Source organism: Mauremys reevesii, linkage group 1 (genome assembly GCF_016161935.1).
Source record: "Mauremys reevesii isolate NIE-2019 linkage group 1, ASM1616193v1, whole genome shotgun sequence".
Taxonomy (NCBI): Eukaryota; Metazoa; Chordata; order Testudines; family Geoemydidae; genus Mauremys; species Mauremys reevesii.
Window position 1 is genome coordinate 173,452,147 of NC_052623.1, and position 17,839 is coordinate 173,469,985.

The window sequence follows — 17,839 nt, forward strand, 5'->3', positions numbered from 1 at the left end:
CCAACAGCTAGGGCACTGGATAGTGAGTCAAGAGGGTTAGGCTCTATTCCTGACTTTGCTACTGACTGGTTGGGTGATCTTATGTGAGTATCTTCAGCTGTCTTACCTCCTTTGTAAACCGCGTTGAGATTCACAGGTAGAAAGTGCTCTCAAAGCTAGGTTTTACTCTGGTGGCTACTGGAGGTGCAGCAGTGACAGGGAAGAGACAGCCAAACTGAGCTCTTCTTGTTACACCGTGCTTATCTTCCAGACTCAGTCTCAGCCGTGTACTCCTCATCTGATGGCACCCACATGTGGCCAAAGCCCCCAGATTCCATTCCAGGGTAGCGTCAGATCTGTCTGGAAACCAGAGACTCACTTTGTGTGGCTGCTGAAGACTCAGCCACAAGCTGAGTGAGGAACAGCCAGGCTCCTCCCTGACTCATCTCCAGTGACTCGCCCCATGGGACAGGAACTCCCATCACCTCCTGGAGGATGAGACCAGTCTCACCTGGTCTCCACTCCAGTAGCACAGTCTTGGGACCCTCTTCCTGTGACTTGTGGAATGCCCTACTAATTTGTATGCAGGAGGCAGGATGGAAGGAGTGCTTTGCAGGGAAGTTAATGGAGGATCCATAAAGACAGACTGTCTCAACAGTGATTAGATGGAGTTTGTAGGTAAGAGGAATTTAATATTTCAACTGTATTTTTTTAAAATAGTTAACATCTCAGACAGATGTGTAAGGCCTGAGAAATAGATTGTTTGTTTTTTTTCCTTAAGAAAAGAAAATATATAATAATAGACACTGTTCCATCCCTGCCTTCTACAGATATTATATTCTGCTAATGTAATTCTGCATTAATGGAACTTTGGAACAAAGAACAGGTTTTATTAAATGTTATAGCATTTACATCTTATTAGACTAAAAATATGCCTCTTGATTTAATTTAATTCAAGGGATATCTAAATAATTTGAATTAAAACAATATATTGCTGGTTAGCAAACAAGGCTTATGTACAATGAACTATACTATAGATTACTGCAGTAGTGGGTTTTATTATTATTTTTTTTAACCTGCAACATTTACTAATGTTTCCAAATATCCATGAGGGGCTTTTTCTGACCTTCAAATATAGTGACTTTTCTGTGGCAGGTGGTACTTTAATTTTTAATGCTCAAGTGGAAAAAAAAAATAATGGGAAGGTTTCACATGAACAAAATGATCAGCATTTTTAAGCCTTGGGAACCATTATGCTGTCAGGTGCAACAGAAAGTTTTTGGTAAGGTGCAGGGAATGTTTCCCTGATAGGTTTTGAATGTTCTACACAGTTTTGATTGTCCTTATTTTGTATAAGACTGAAGGCTCAGCTCTCTGCCATGAAATATTTGACAGAAATTCCCCCTACTATCTCTGATTTTCTAAGAGACACCATCAGCTATGATGCAATAGACTAAGCCTAAAATTTAGGTTTTGTATGAAAAAATAATTAAATAATCAAATAAGTAAAAATCACCCTAGCACAGTGGGTCTATTCAAAGTCTTCTGTGCGAGCTGGAAATTCAGCATGTCTGCAGACGGAATGTAAAATTAATGAGCCTCCACTGCTGGTATAAAATCTATTGTTACAGAACATGGAAACTACACGGAGATCTTCTGAATATTTCTGAGCCATAAACTTTGCTGTACTCGCTGGGCTCAGTCCTGCCAGGTGAGGGGCACTCTCAACTTTCATTGACTCCTGTGAGATTAGTGGCAGCTCAGCACCTCAGAGGGAGTTAGTTCTAGGTGCTTAGAATAAAAGATCTTATAAAACTGTGAAAAATGATTCCCCTCTGAAATTCTCTGAGCATACTAAGAGCTTTTTAGTAAAAGAGGCCAAACCAATTTAACAGAGACATGAATATGATATCCAGTAGCTCTTTATATTTAATAATTTAATTCTCTTGAGAATTATTTGTGCAGTACACTGGGTTTTCTTTCCCAAACTACTTAGTCATCTTTGGTTCTGCTCCTGAAAAACAGCATCTTCAGCATTTTAGCAAGCCATCATAGTATTCTTCACTAGGGTGATCTATGGAATACCTCTGTAAATGAAAGTCAGTTGGCTAATCCAATGTCCTGCATGCAAGAGATTTGGGGCCCATCTAAAATAACTTACGCTGAACCTACTAAGGGGATTCTATGCAGAATACGGTCTTGATCACCTGGATCCACAATGAATAGTTTTTATTACCAGAGAATGGGAATTGAAAATTCTCTTGCCAAAATCAGAAGCACTGAGCAACACCATACCTGTACAAATACTTTCTTGCATGCACTGGCATTCAGTGTGTGATTCCAAACATGTTTTTGGTTTTGTTTTGTTTTAAGTGCATCCATAAATAAGCTACCTTGGGGGGGTCTCAGTGTAATAATTCACAGTGGGTGTTCAGTGGTGTTGATTGTTTAAGGTCTTGACTGCTGAAAAACCTCCAATACACAGAATGCTCTGTGTCTGTTAACATCATTTTGACAAATTTCCCAAGGTATTTGGCACTGGTTTTGAGAAATGATCATGATGATGCCATTATTCAGACTGATGACAGACTGCAGTAATACTGTTCTATCAAGTAATTTTCAGCCCTGGCATGATGCACAAAAGTCTAGGAAAAGAGCTAATCTAGCTTGACAGCAGGTGACGAGTTTGCATTATGAACTCTAGGTTAATATTTAATGTTTCTGAGATACCACGTAAAACTTTTTTCATAAGGTACACCAAACTGTAACACAATTGGAAAGGTGGAATTATGGAGTGGGGGTATAATGATGGAAAGCAAATAGACCCCTAGATTATGGAGAGCCCATGTTACAGGGCAGATGAAGACAACTGGTTATGTTCAGTGTTGTCAGATGAGAGGCATGGTGAGTCTAGCCAATGGCCAGGATTTCTCTATGGGAACCACTAAATGCAGAACCAATCATTTGGGAAACATAAAACCAAACCCCTTTTCCCTCACTGCTCACAAAGAGCATACATTACCTCAAAGGATCGTACAGATTCCTGGACCTTAGGGATCCATATGGTGATACAATAATTAACTCATTCACAAACTTTATTCTTCAATGTAGAGAAGGTTGCATGAAATTCCAATGGCTGAATTTTTTTTGGCTTTTCATTCATTGTGGTACTACTTAGTAACTAAAGACACTGGAAGAGAGGGTACTCTAGGACAAATTCTGATCTCAGTTGCCTAAGTTTAAATGAGGCATATTCTGATAGTTGCTTTACAGACATAAAGGAAAACGAAGTCCTCAGCCCACAGAGCTTACTGTCCGGAAACAGAACAAAGTGTGGGTGAAAGGATACAACATATAAGTGAAGCTTTGAAGGTAATAGGCACTGAAGTCAGTGGAGTTACTCCTGATTTACATGGGTGTAACAGAGTGCAGAATTTTACCCTCTGTTCCCAAGAGTACTGTCAACAAATGCACAAGATGCTTTTTATATTAGAGTGATCATTTGCAGTGTTAATTTACTTCTCAGTGTTTCCTACTTGAATGAGGATAAGGTCATCTTATCCTTCTGAATATAACTAGGAAATTGGACCCAGAACACTCAGTAAGTTACTTAGTGGCAAGAAGGACTATAGGACTCAATCTCGTAAAATGCCGAGCATTCAAGCCAGACCCAGCAAAACACTTAGGTACTTGCTTAACTTCAAACAGGTGAATAGTCTCAGGCTTAAATGCTTTGCTGCATCAGGCTAGAGATCTCAGCATCAGGCTAGAGATCTCAGCATCTAGCCACATTGAACCCATAATGTTCTGCCTTCAGATATAGAATAATTAAAAACATACATATTATTTATGCTCCCACTTCTGAGCAGTGAAAAGGGGAATGGATTTGGAGCAAGGTAATTTGTTGTGGAAGACAAATGAATGGAGACATATTGAAGATATTAATTCCTGGTCTACTAATCTAATTTTACGCATACTGGCCTAAACCCTGCAGTCCTTTCTCAGCCTTAGCTGAGTTTTGACTCAGTCAAAACCTCTGTTGAATTTGTTGTGAGTTTTAGCTGAGTTTGTCCCGAGCAGAAATTTGGTAAGAATTTCAGGATTTGGCCCCACATGAATATACTGACCGTTTACTTTGAAATCGGTTGGATAAAAAGAAAAATTCTGTTAATCCCCACCCCCTTGAACTGATTAAAAATATTCCAGCAAATTTTTTTCAATGAAATATTGCTTGTCAATACAATTGAAAAGTGTCATGGAAAATATGAATTCTGCCAGTTTCCAAATGAATTTTTTAAAATAAATATTTCTATTTTTTTGTTTTGGGGGCAGGGTGGACAAAACACTCATTGCATGCCCCCCCCAGTTTTCTAGTTGGGGGCGGGAATGAGGGGAACGTTTTTTTTTCTCCCCTCACCCCCCCCCCGAAATGTTTTTTGGGAAAAATGTTTTTGGAATTGTTTGGCAAAACCTGAAAAACTTCACAAATACAAATGAAACATATCAATTACTTTTAAAATAAATTCAAAATATATTTACCTATGTTCGACCAGCTCTACTTTTTACCCAAGTGGCCCAATTCTGGCAGGTGCTGAGCAGCCACAAGTCCCACTGAAATTGCGTGGGAGCTGAAAGAGCTCATCACTCACAGGATTGGGTCCAAATGCTGTTATGTAGAACCCCAGAGCACCATGCGTCACCACTTCCACCAGTAAGACCTTTGTGCTCTTAAACAATGAGGATGCCATATTGTTCTGGGTGCTGGGCAACTGGGCTGCTCTACATCTCTGTACCACAAAAGGAAATGCATTTGAATTTAATGATCTCTCCATTTAACACATGAGCTCGTGTCCACTACTAATGCACAATAATTTTGAAGGTTTTCATTGTTTTCATTCCAGTATCTTGTAAAAATCCTTTCAGGTCACCTGTATAAAAATTGAGTTTCTCCCTTTTTTGGGCCTGGAAGCTTTTTTCTCATTGATATTTAACTTAGAAATATCTGGAGTCAAACATGTACCTTTCTGAATTTGCTGAAGAATCCCTGGTAGATGTCTGGGATGTATAGTGTGAATATACACACATTAATGGAAGGGACAAAGGTATTGCATCTTTTCTATTAAAGCAGCCTTTATCCAGAATGTTAATTAGTCATTGAATTTAACTATATTTTAATTAAAATCCACAAAAAAAAAATTCTGCTCTTGTGATTCTGTCACAGTGAATTGTGGGAGAACTTGTCTGTCCTTCTGGGCACATGGAGGGAATTGTGGGAAAGCATTGGAAGACAACCAGAACTTGACTGGCTTAGCTTGCATCCTCAGTGCAAAGTGGTGAAAATCTTACTTGAGCTTTAGCCTATATCCCAGGATGGATCAACTAGCTCAGGTTTAATGCGTCATTAAAGTAGCATTGGAGACTTTGTGTGTACGGATAGGAGCTGGGTTAATGTCAACACTGAAGTATGAGCCTGTGCTAGCTATTGGTGTGTCTACACTTTGGACTTTGGGAGGAGGAGGCTGATTCCCAACTTGAGGAGACATACCGGCATTAGCTTTCATTGAGCTAACGTGCTAAAAATAGAACGTAGCAGTGGCAGCATGAGTGGCGGGAGGGGCTAGCCACCCTCAGAAAATTGGTGGCGTCTCTGATGGGCATGCAGTCAGGGCGGCTAGACCCTTCCGCTGCTTGTGCTGCTACAGCGACATTCTATTTTTAGTGCACTAGCTTGATGAGAGGTAGCAGAAGTATCTCTCTTTGAGCTGAGAATCATACTCCCAGCCCAAAGTGTAGACATAACCCTCTGCAGTGAAGCTCTTAGCTCCTGTGACATTCCCACTCCACCAGTTCTCCAGTCATCACAGAATCCTTCCGCTTAGACAGAACCTGAATTTCTAATGTAAAGCAGAATCAGATTAAAAATAAACATAAAAGGCCCCTAGGGCTTTCATTATTCATCATAATGTTGCAAAAAAAAAAGTGGGGGTCATAAGTTCAAATGTTTTTTCCTTTGACAGTCACCTTTAAACTAGTTTGCTGGGACATTCCCAGAAATTGCTGAGGTTATTAAACCTGTGTATGGGATTCAGTCTCTAATATTCTATTTCAGTATTGGTTTTGAATCTACTGTTATCTTTTCCTCTCTACTGATTTTTGAAACTTAATAAAAAGTGATTTTTTTTAAAAAAAAGTTTTAAAACAGAAAATAATTGGTGGAAGGAAGAGAGGACATGAAAGCACGATTTAAAAAAAAATGCAAGAGGTTGTACTGTAAATTAAAGCAGCAGATGCTGACATTCCTCTAGTTAAAGGCTTAGGCAATTTCTTTTTCAGGGTTCATTATCTCAGTTGTTTCGAAGTGAGTCAAACTAAAACTTGGCATATGTGTTGTCGCTCTGGAGGCAAATGTATTAAGCCAAAATGATCAAAATAGCACATTACACCATCTTAGTTATAGATTGGCTAAAATCATAGCTCAGAGGAAGTTTTAGACTGACACTCTCTCTCTCTCTCTCTCTCTCTCTCTCTCTCTGTGTTTCTAACAGTTTGGACCTTTCTGATTTTCCCCCATCCCCACTTGCTTCTGGGTTTAAATCAAAACCTTAATGTTACTTTAATGTAATTTGCATTTAATAGATTTAGGCCTGTATTAAATACCTAACAGTTTATCAGAGCTCAGTGATTTGGAGACGTGCTCTAGCAGAAGCTTTTGATAGTAGAGATCCAGTGCAAGGCTCCAGGGCTCAACAGCTCTGAAATGGCATGTTTAAATAGCAATTTGCTTTCTGTTAGCAACAAACTGACTCTCAAATTTGAATAATTATCCATGCTTTGTCTTAAAGCAATTGTGTATCATGCAAGATAACATTTGGAAAAGGGCAGATCAGGACTCTAACTCAATTGCTTATTTGAACTAAATACTTCCAAAGGGCACTCAGAAGAAAAGTGTGTTTGGGAAGGGACAGAAGGGATTGAAAAACTGTGTTCTACTATTCCTAGTCCTGGCTTGCAGCCCTCTGACACCTCTACCCAGTGGCACTTGACTTTTTCCTATGTGCAACTTTTGTTCTGTTTGGAAGATGTGGCGTCTGATCCAAAGCCTAGTGAAACAAACGGAAAGATTTCCACTGATTTCAGTGGGCTTTGGATCAGGTTCATGGTGAGGATTTAAGGAGCCTGAGTGTGCTTTTTAAAGAATTTTGATGCAGCCTGAAGTTGAAAGCCTCTGTGTGCATCCAGGGAGAACAGGTACTGGGGTGTCTCCCTCTGACTCGGTGGTGAGGATGTTTTCAGTTGAATTGTGCTGGAAGGTTAGAAAGAGATAGTCAGAAAAAACTAAAAACAGAACAAAATCAGAGTGAAGCTAAGAACTCAATGGAGTGTGAGACAGTCTATGTAATGATTATCATAATATTCAGCACTTATTATAGACAGAGCTGGTAGTGCCACCTAAGATTAAGGTGGCCTGATGTAGCTCACATCCTCGTTGCAACTGTGGTATCCCAATAACATGAAGACTACTGAGGATTAAGTTGCAAGAACAAACTTGACAAATGCCCACTTTTGCCAAAAAAGTCGGGCTGGCCAGGACAGAGTTTTAAAAAGGGACTGTCCTGGCCAAAATGGGACATATGATCACCCTAGCTGTTCCCAGATACTGCAATGAATGCTGCCCATTATAAATCCTTGTTATCCGTTGCTTATTCCTTTACCAAACTTTAACTGGGTCCTAATGATGGAACAGACAGCGGCGAGACACCACTAGATGAAGGTGCACTGGCAAACCAGAGCTAATTCCTAGGGTGGCCAGCAGGAGGTGCTACAGTGGTGAGATGGGCCCCATCACACCCAGGTTTAAAGACCCTGCCCACCCCTCCCAAACTATTTCAATGAGAAGCTCTAATGCTTCCATACTTTTGAACAGGGATTTGAAAAAGGGACTTGTTAGGGCCGCAAAATTCTCCAAAAACTCCAGTTGCACTGAGCATACTCCAGCCTAGGGCTGCAGGGGCTGAGCAGAACATTCCTTTCAATTGGCTATCCAGGGACCATGAGGAGGGGAAGCTGGGCATAGGAACTGAGAGCTGGGAGTTTGTCTTTCTGTGTTTTCAATGCTTCCCCTCCTGGCACCAAAGAAGAGTGGAAGAGGAAGCTGCTTAACTCAAATGTAGAGGGGACAAGAACCAGGTGGAGGGAGTTCACCTGGAGGAGGGAGGAGATTAGGACAAGGACTCTTTGGTGATAGGATGCCAGTTTGTGGGGAGACAGGAACTGGCTGGGCAAAGATTGGGACAAGGAGTCACAGGAGATACCAGGACTAGTAGTTGAAGAGCCAACAAGGGGGAATGCCATTTTAGATTTGGTTTTGGTGAGTAGTGAGGACCTCATAGAAGAAATGGTTGTAGGGGACAACCTTGGTTCGAGTGATCACGAGTTAATTCAGTTCAAACTAGATGGAAGGATAAACAAAAATGCATCTGGGACTAGGGTTTTTTATTTCAAAAGGGCTAACTTTAAAGAATTAAGGAAATTAGTTAGGCAAGTGGTTTGGACTGAAGAACTTGTGGATCTAAAGGCAGAGGAGGCCTGGAATTACTTCAAGTCAAAGTTGCAGAAACTATCAGAAGCCTGTATCCCAAGAAAGGGGAAAAAAATCATAGGCAGGAGTTGTAGACCAAGCTGGATGAGCAAGCATCTCAGAGAGGTGATTAAGAAAAAGCAGAAAGCCTACAGGGAGTGGAAGATGGGCAGGATTAGCAAGGAAAGCTACCTTATTGAGGTCAGAACATGTAGGGATGAAGTGAGAAAGGCTAAAAGCCATGTAGAGTTGGACCTTGCAAAGGGAATTAAAACCCATAGTAAAAGGTTCTATAGCTATATAAATAAGAAGAAAACAAAGAAAGAAGAAGTGGGACCGCTAAACACTGAGGATGGAGTGGAGGTTAAAGATAATCTAGGCATGGCCCAATATCTAAATAAATACTTTGCCTCGGTCTTTAATAAGGCTAATAAGGAGCTTAGGGATAATGGAAGGATGACAATTGGGAATGAGGATATGAAGGTAGATATTACCACATCCGAGGTAGAAGCCAAACCCAAACAGCTTAATGGGACTAAATCAGAGGGCCCAGATTATCATCATCCAAGAATATTAAAGGAACTGGCACATGAAATTGCAAGCCCATTAGCAAGAATTTTTAATGAATTGGTAAACTCAGGGGTTGTACCATACGACTGGAGAATTGCTAACATAGTTCCTATTTTTAAGAAAGGAAAAAAAAGTGATCCGAGTAACTATAGGCCTGTTAGTTTGACATCTGTAGTATGTAAGGTCTTGGAAAAAAATTTGAAGGAGAGGGTAGTTAAGGACATTGAGGTCAATGGTAATTGGGACAAAATACAACATGGTTTCACAAAAGGTAGATCGTGCCAAACCAACCTGATCTCCTTCTTTGAGAAAGTAACAGATTTTTTAGACAAAGGAAATGCAGTGGATCTAATTTACCTCGATTTCAATAAGGCATTTGACACGGTTCCACATGGGGAATTATTAGTTAAATTGGAAAAGAAGGGGATAAATATGAAAATTGAAAGGTGGATAAGGAACTGGTTAAAGGGGAGACTACAATGGGTCATACTGAAAGGTGAACTGTCAGGCTGGAAGGAGGTTACTAGTGGAGTTCCTCAGGGATCAGTTTTGGGACCAATTTTATTTAACCTTTTTATTACTGACCTTGGCACAAAAAGCGGGAATGTGCTTGCCATAAATAAACAGATCAGGGTTAAGGTCTCTTTTCCCTGGAAAGGGTTAACAAGTTCAGTAACCTGAGAAACACCTGACCAGAGAACCAATCAAGGAACAGGATAATTTCAAATCTCTGTGGAGGGAAGCCTTTGTCTGTGTTCTTTGTTTGCTCAGAGCTCTCTTTGGATCTAAGAGAGGTCAGTCATGTCTCCAAGTTCTCCTGGAGTAGTTTCTACTATTTAATAGTGAGTATTAATTAGAGAGGCGGATTAGTCTTTTGAGTTGCTTTTTATATTTGCAATTGTGTGTTTGCTAAAGGAAATTCTTTATTCCTGTTTGCTGATATTGCTTTTACTGAGAAAGGGGGAGGGGGAATTCTCTCCAGAGATTGATAAGTTTAGACCCTGTGTATTGTTCCAGCTTGGTATCACAGAGACAGTTACTTTCTTTTTATTCTTTAATAAATTCTTTTCTTTTCTTTGGACTTGGTTAATTCCTTCTTTTGTGGAGATTCAAGGGAAGTGGAGGGGGAGGTGAGTCCCTCTTTGTGTTGAGTCAAGGATTTGACTCGGTGTAATCTCTCCAAAGCAGGCTGGAGAGAGGGAAGTGGGGGAGGGGAACTGGCTGTTTCTCTCTCTCTGGTGAGATTCAAGGTGTTTGGATCTGTGTTCCCCAGGGGAAGTTTTTGGGGGAACAGGGAGTGTGTCAGACACTTAAAAACTGACTGGTGGCAGCGAGAACCAGATCTAAACTAGGATTTTAGTTTAGAGGGAAACCAAGGCAGGTCCCCACTTTGGAACCCAACAGCTCTAAGTGGGGGTGAGACCTATGACAGTGCTAATAAAGTTTGCGGATGACACAAAGCTGGGAGGTATTGCTAACACAGAGAAGGACCGGGATATCATACAGGAAGATCTGGATGTCCTTGTAAACTGGAGTAATAGTAATAGAATGAAATTTAATAGTGAAAAGTGCAAGGTCATGCATTAGGGATTAATAACAAGAATTTTAGTTATGAATTGGGGACGCATCAGTTGGAAGTAACAGAGGAGGAGAAGGACCTCGGAGTATTGGTTGATCACAGGATGACTATGAGCTGCCAATGTGATATGGCCGTAAAAAAAGCTAATGCAGTTTTAGGATGCATCAGGTGAGGTATTTCCAGCAAAGATAAGGAGGTGTTAGTACCGTTATATAAGGCACTGGTGAGACCTCATCTGGAATACTGTGTGCAGTTCTGGTCTCCCATGTTTAAGAAGGATGAATTCAAACTGGAACAGGTTCAGAGACAGGCTACTAGGATGATCCGAGGAATGGAAAACCTGTCTTATGAAAGGAGACTGAAAGAGCTTGGCTTGTTTAGCCTAACCAAAAGAAGGTTGAGGGGGGATATGATTGCTCTTTATAAATATATCAGAGGGATTAATATTAGGGAGGGAGAGGAATTATTTAAGCTTAGTAACAATGTGGACACAAGAACAAATGGATATAAACTGGACACTAGGAAGTTTAGACTTGATATTAGACGAAGGTTTCTAACCATTAGAGGAGTGAAGTTCTGGAACAGACTTCCAAGGGGAGTAGTGGGGGCAAAAGACATATCTGGCTTTAAGACTAAGCTTGATAAATTTATGGAGGGGATGGTATGATGGGATAGCCTAATTTTGGCAATTAATTTGGCAATTGATCTTTGATTATCAGCAGGTAAGTATGCCCAGTGGTCTGTGATGGGATGTTAGATGGGTTGGGATCTGAGTTACTCACGAGAATTCTTTCCTGGGTGCTGGCTGGTGAGTCTTGCCCACATGCTCAGGGTTTAACTGATCACCATATTTGGGGTCGGGAAGGAATTTTCCTCCAGGGAAGATTGGCATAGGCCCTGGGGGTTTTTCGCCTTCCTCTGCAGCATGGGGCATGGGTCACTTTCTGGAGGATTCTCTGCAGCTTGAGGTCTTCAAACCACAATTTGGGGACTTTGATGACTCAGATATAGGTTAGGGGTTTGTTATAGAAGTGGATGGGTGGGATTTTGTGGCCTGCATTGTGCAGGAGGTCAGACTAGATGATCATAATGGTCCCTTCTGACCTTAAAGTCTATGAGTCTATGAGACTAGGAGAGGGGAGACTGAAGTTGGATGAAGGATCTAGAGGGTCAGGAAATGGTACTGGCTAAATAAGGAGATTGGGACAAAGGGTCAACAAGGAGACTGTGAAGATGAGCCTGGGAAGGGCGACTGAAACTGGAAGCTAGGTTATTAGAGGGGAAGACTGGGACTTGGAAAGGGAACCCTAAGGGAATGGCTAAGTGAGGAGACTGGGACTGGGAAGCGGAGCTGGATGCGGGAGGGGGAGCAGGGAAGGCAGGTCTAAGCCAGGGCCATGCTGAATGGAACAGGGGCAGAAGTGCCTATGCCTACTGGAGCACATTCCCCTTAGAGGCTGGGGTGGGGCAGTGGTTGTTTCTCTGCCCCTCCTCCCCCCACCTTTTTCTCTGTAAATTGGGAAGATCATTGTGTCATCAGAACTCCTGGATCTCCTGAGACATCTGCACCTTGTGATGGGGAGGAGGCTGAAGATCAAAATTGTGTGTGGAATTGTTTGTTTCTTGATCCTCAGCTCCAATAGGCTTTCCCACTGGAATGATCAGGCCATGGAACGGGGAGAAACATGTAAGGTCAATGTAGGGGTCATAATTAACTGACTAATGTATTCTCTGCTGAGTTGGTGGGAGACAGTGTGGTGACAGCACAGTTTTCCCATTCCTTCTTCACCCATGGAGCTGAATACATGCAGAGCATCTTTTCCTTCCATGGGACTAAGTGGAGTGGGGGTAGTAGTAGCAGGCCTGTTCATCACCTCACCTCCATGCTGCTCGAATGGCTTTTGCTCCCTTCTACATGCAGAAAGAGGGAAGACTTTAGCTCTTTGCCAATACAGTAAAACTTATTCAGCACAAAAGATGGACAGGAATTTAAACCGCATAGAATATAGGAAGTCTTAAAGTGAATGTGCAAAATATTTTTATAACACCAAAGATTTTCTGTCCCAGTCTTCCCGGAAAAGGAGAGAAAATCTGCTTACACAAGAGCTTTCTAAGGCTTAAACATTCTCTCTGTCTTTCAGTCTCTCTGTTATGCAGTGTCTCTGAAGACTTTTGCATGAGCTATTCTAAATGGCATGTAGGATTTAACCATTTTCTTTACTCACCTACTTTGAAAGAAGTATCTGGGCCTCCTACCATTGCAATTAATGTCAAATGAGAGAGTCCTCCTGTTTAGAATTTATTCCCAAACTGCAAAACATTTTTGCATCATTAAAAAGAATCTGCTGGTGGAGATTGTTCCCTCACATCCCATGCCATCTCCACGCTCCTTTAGAAACATTTCTGAGGCTATTCTCCTTTAGGTATGCATGTAACTCTCATTCACTTAACAAGGTGTCAGCTGCATGCATCAAAGAGTGAAAGCAGAGTGAAATCATTTGGAGGAAGGATGACCAATCCTCTTCTGAAATTCTAATGAAATCTCAGCCAGAACTTTGATTTAAAGATGAGGGTGGTGGAACACAGGGGGGCTCAGTTCCACATAATGCCTTGGGAAAAGTAAGCCCTTAATCTGACTGGTACTATTTCTCATTGTGGATGATGATGTTGAAAATTGAAGTGGTGCTCTTATTACCAGTGTATTGAATCAGTCTCTTTTACATTCTGGTAACTGGGGAATAAACCTGTTATATACTAGGATTTTTTTGTCTGCTAAAGTCATTATAAAATGTAAATGAATGCATTGTGAGCCAAATCTGAATTACAAATACCCTGTGTGGAGTTTTGTGTGAATACTATGCAATTTCTGTTCATCCTTAACAGCTATGGGCATGGATAGGATTTTGTCACATGACATTCACTAAATTCTCATGGTTCTGTTAAACTGGAAAACTTTCACAGTTCAGATTATAATTGTTTAAAGCACCGCTTTAGGGCAAACGTGTTTTTATTCTGGAATCACCCAAGTGTGAGCATTAAAATTATACATCTGTGAGACAGAAGTCTTTGAAGATATTTTATTATCAGTGAGTGGCAAGGCACCTGGGAATGAGACAGCTAAGAGTGTAGCCAAACCCCTATTTTCAGGGGGTACTAACTCAGCATGAAGTAGAAGCTTATTAGTTTTTGGTTAATTGATTGTATTTATATAATTGAAACATGCCTACATTTCTGGAAAAAAGTATTTTACAGGTGGCTACCTCACATCCAAGCTTTACTTTTTATAGTGATTGTGAAATATATCAGATCCACAACCCCAGAGACTGAAGTAGGATAAGCTTCCTCACATTGCTCCCGACCTGCAGGGACCAAGTCCACAGAGTATTTACTGTGGATGAAATTTACCTCTATGCAGAGTGTCAGCATGAGGTTGATATACCACTTTAGTAAGCTCTGCTTTGAGGGCAAAAGGTAAGTGGCACATAGGTCTTATGTGAGCCTTTTGCACAGGGTGAATTTACCTTACGGGAACAAATCAATTTTGAAAGACCCAGACCAGTGGGGTACAGGAGTCTGGTACTATTAGTATCCAGGAAGTGGGCGGGCAAAGCCCGTCCACTGCTAAAGGACCTCCCCCCAGCCTAAGGGGAGGATCCACAGGTCTGGGATATTAACTAAGTACGTGGGACAACCAATGAAAAAAACAGGATCGGGAGTGAGGTCATAGGGTTAAACGAAGGGAACCTGATGGGGACACCGAGCAGAGAACCCCGGACAACGCCCACTGCTCCTCGAAGGTGTCAAGGGAGCCAGTGGACGCCGCCCAGAGGAACTCTGCCCGGATGCGTGAACGGACAGAGGAGCGGAAATAGGCCCCACAGTCACAGGAAATCCCGTCGGCCAACCTCCTCTCCCTGGTTTTGTAGATGGCAAGTTTGGCCAGGGCCAAGAGGAGGTTGACAAGGAGATCCCGCAACTTTGTGGGTCCACGGATGGGGAGTGCATAGATAAACAGGTGAGGGGAAAAGTGCAACCAAAAACGCAAGAGGAGAGCCAAGAGGAGCCGGAACAGGGGCTGCAACCTGGCGCACTCTAAATAGACGTGAGTCAGGATCTCCTTCACGCCGCAAAAGGGGCAGGTGTTGGGGACAGGGGTAAACTGCGCCAAGTACACGCCCGTGCTCACGGCCCCGTGAAGGGTACAGGAGTCTGGTAGAGGGCAAATATACTGGTCACGGGATGAGTAGTTTTCTGTTCCCTGAGTGACCAGATCAGGGGCTGCATTAGAGTAATCAGGAACCTGCTAGAACCAACTAAGGCAGACAGGCTAATTAGAACACCTGCAGCCAATCAAGGCAGGCTAATCAGGGCACCTGGGTTTAAAAGGGAGCTCACTTCAGTTTGTGGTGTGTGTGTGTGAGGAGCTGGGAGCAAGAGGCACAAAGAGCTGAGAGGGTGTGTTGTTGCTGGAGGACTGAGGAGTACTAGTGTTATCAGACACCAGGAGGAAGGTCCTGTGGTGAGGATAAAGAAGGTGTTTGGAGGAGGCCATGGGGAAGTAGCCCAGGGAGTTGTAGCTGTCATGCAGCTGTTACAGGAGGCACTATAGACAGCTGCAATCCACAGGGCCCTGGGCTGAACTTGGAGTAGAGGGAGGGCCCGGGTTCCCCCTCCCAAACCTCTTGATCCAACACAGGAGGAGTTGACCCAGACTGTGGGTTCCACCAGAAGAGAAGATCTCTGAGGTGAGCAAATCCGCCAATAAGTGCAGGACCCACCAAGGTAGAGGAGGAACTTTGTCACACAATGTAGCAATTGGTCCTGAACTGGAAAAACATCACAGCCCTAGATTTGATAATGTTACATTAAAGACTGATGTAGCTCTCATAAGGCATTCAAAAGGGCAGTGAAATACACAGCTGACAGTTTAATGGCCTCAATCCAGTAATCCCTGAATAATGTGAAATCTGCTTTTCTATGGGGTCACATCAAAATCAAACACATTGATTGTGCAGAGAGCAGCAGTGAAGTGCTTGAAATTACCCTGCTAGCAAAACTTTTCTATTACTACATATGTATTTTTATGTACCATAAGTTTATATAATGCATGTTGTCCACATCTTGCAGTACTCAATGTGTCTGTACCCTCCCAGTTCTGGGTTGCTGTGGGGGCTAAATCAGCCCTCAGTGTAAGTTAAGCAGCCCTGGGTGGACTGCCTAAGTTATGACAGGCCATGAGGCCAAGCCTATTTGCCTCAAATAGCCATACTAATGTCTGCTACAGCTCCAGGGTTTGCAGAGTGAGCGTCACAGGAAAGTCTGTGGCTGTCTCACTCAATTCCTTCGTCAGCAAAATTCTCACTTGGCTGGGTCTGACCTCTTTACACTGCCACAGGAATGCAAATGTTTTATTACAGGTGGGAGAATCCCTCCCAGGGCCTACCACTCACAAATTGCAATCTAATTTAGCATTTACAATCCAAATTAACCTGTGCTGTATGCAAGACTGATGCATTTTTAACAGGAAAAGCTGAATTTTTCAGGTGTTGCAGACTTTAATGTTCATTCTTCGTCTCAACCTAAGACACAACTAATTAGAAACACTCTCTCTTAGCCTTGAAACTATTCTTCAAATATCTTAAACGATGTTCTATGACTTCTGAAGTTCCAAGTGATAATACAAATAAATGATAGTCCAGATCCAACTTTTCTATCTAACCTGCCATTCTATCTTCTGGTACAAATGTGTAAATATGTTACCCAAGAATGCTTATTTTTAAGGAGGCACCCTTTGAAATAACTTTGCTTAAGACTACTTTTAGGAGTGGTATGATGGTAGATGTACATGGTGGTTATATTTCTGAAAATGCAGTAAAACAAAATGGTGCTATAATGTGATTAAGAGGGAAGCATAAGTAATCAAAATATGAGGTAGTCACAGATGGATGAATACTGAAGTGTTTAGATGTACCCAGATTTAGTCAATCTGTATGGAACTTATCTGTAGCAATAAGGCCACAGTTTTCAGTTAATGCTACTTATTTTACTGCTTAAAATCTCAGTATTAGTTGTGTATATACTCTGTTCAGCTTCAACACGTTCTGACTTCTTCTGGCAGGACAACTAAAATGTGATACTGTGGAAGATAAGATGTCATTTTATTCTAACTTTGGAACAGAAATCCATGTAAGGGGGAGAACAAACAGAAGGGAAATGAGGAGTCCAAACATAAATTAATATATGCCTAAAATTGATGTTTGCCATCTAACATCACTGTGTATATGGCAGGAGTGCGCAAGGAAAAAAAATGCACCCACACAAAGCTGATACAGCTGAACAAAGAGGTGAAGATAGTTGTAAGGGTAAAAAGGCAGAATATAAGCCTTCAGCTAGGAAGGACCGCTGGAAATGTTACAAAATGAACAGAGGAACTGGAACAGGCGGAGAACTGCAAAGATGAAAAAGGAAAGACTGAAAGATAAAGTAAAACATTAAACTTTTTAAAACATTCTTTAACTGCTTATAGACAAATTGAAGTACCGTATACACCAGTGACTAGCCTCCAATTCTAAACATATCCCTGGGTGACACTAAAGTCCCCATAGTGATGTCCAGAAAGAATCTGCAAATTAATTTTTTTTTGTTGGGACAGATAACTTCACCAGTGGAGACTGAGGCCCTGATCCTTCAAGAACATAAGCCTGTGCTTAACTTCAAGCCTTTAAGGGGTTCTATTGAAGCCAGTGTGTTCACTCACATGCTTAAAGCTAAGCATGTGCATGAGTGTTTGCAGACTGGGGTAAGTGATCCTACAAAGAATTTGTTGTTTGCTTTACAATTAAGCCTGTACTCCATTTTGCTCCTTCAGAAGGTATAAAAAGGTGTGAATATTGGCTTTATTTATTTACTATTTTCCTCTGATGTGTTTAACATTCTTCTGATGTTTCTAATGTTAAGTTTGACCTTTCCCTGCTTTTGCTGCAAGACTTCAAGGTAACTTATTGGAAGGGATGGGTGTGCTGAATCTAACAATCATCCCTTCTCCAAAATGTTCAATTGTTGTGAGAATTTTAGTGGTGTTAGTCTCATTAAAATCCTCTCTGTGACCAGCTTTCAGTTTCTTGAAATTGATG

General features: G+C 41.6%; 1 long non-coding RNA gene across 1 annotated transcript; it reads right to left on the reverse strand.

The window, feature by feature from the left end:
* Window positions 1-6,601: 6,601 nt before the first annotated feature.
* LOC120395858 lies at window positions 6,602-13,084 on the reverse strand. Its single transcript, XR_005592855.1, has 3 exons — window positions 12,932-13,084; window positions 12,427-12,617; window positions 6,602-6,731 (listed from the first exon to the last, which is right to left on the reverse strand). It is a non-coding gene; the product is annotated as an uncharacterized LOC120395858 (long non-coding RNA).
* Window positions 13,085-17,839: the final 4,755 nt, after the last annotated feature.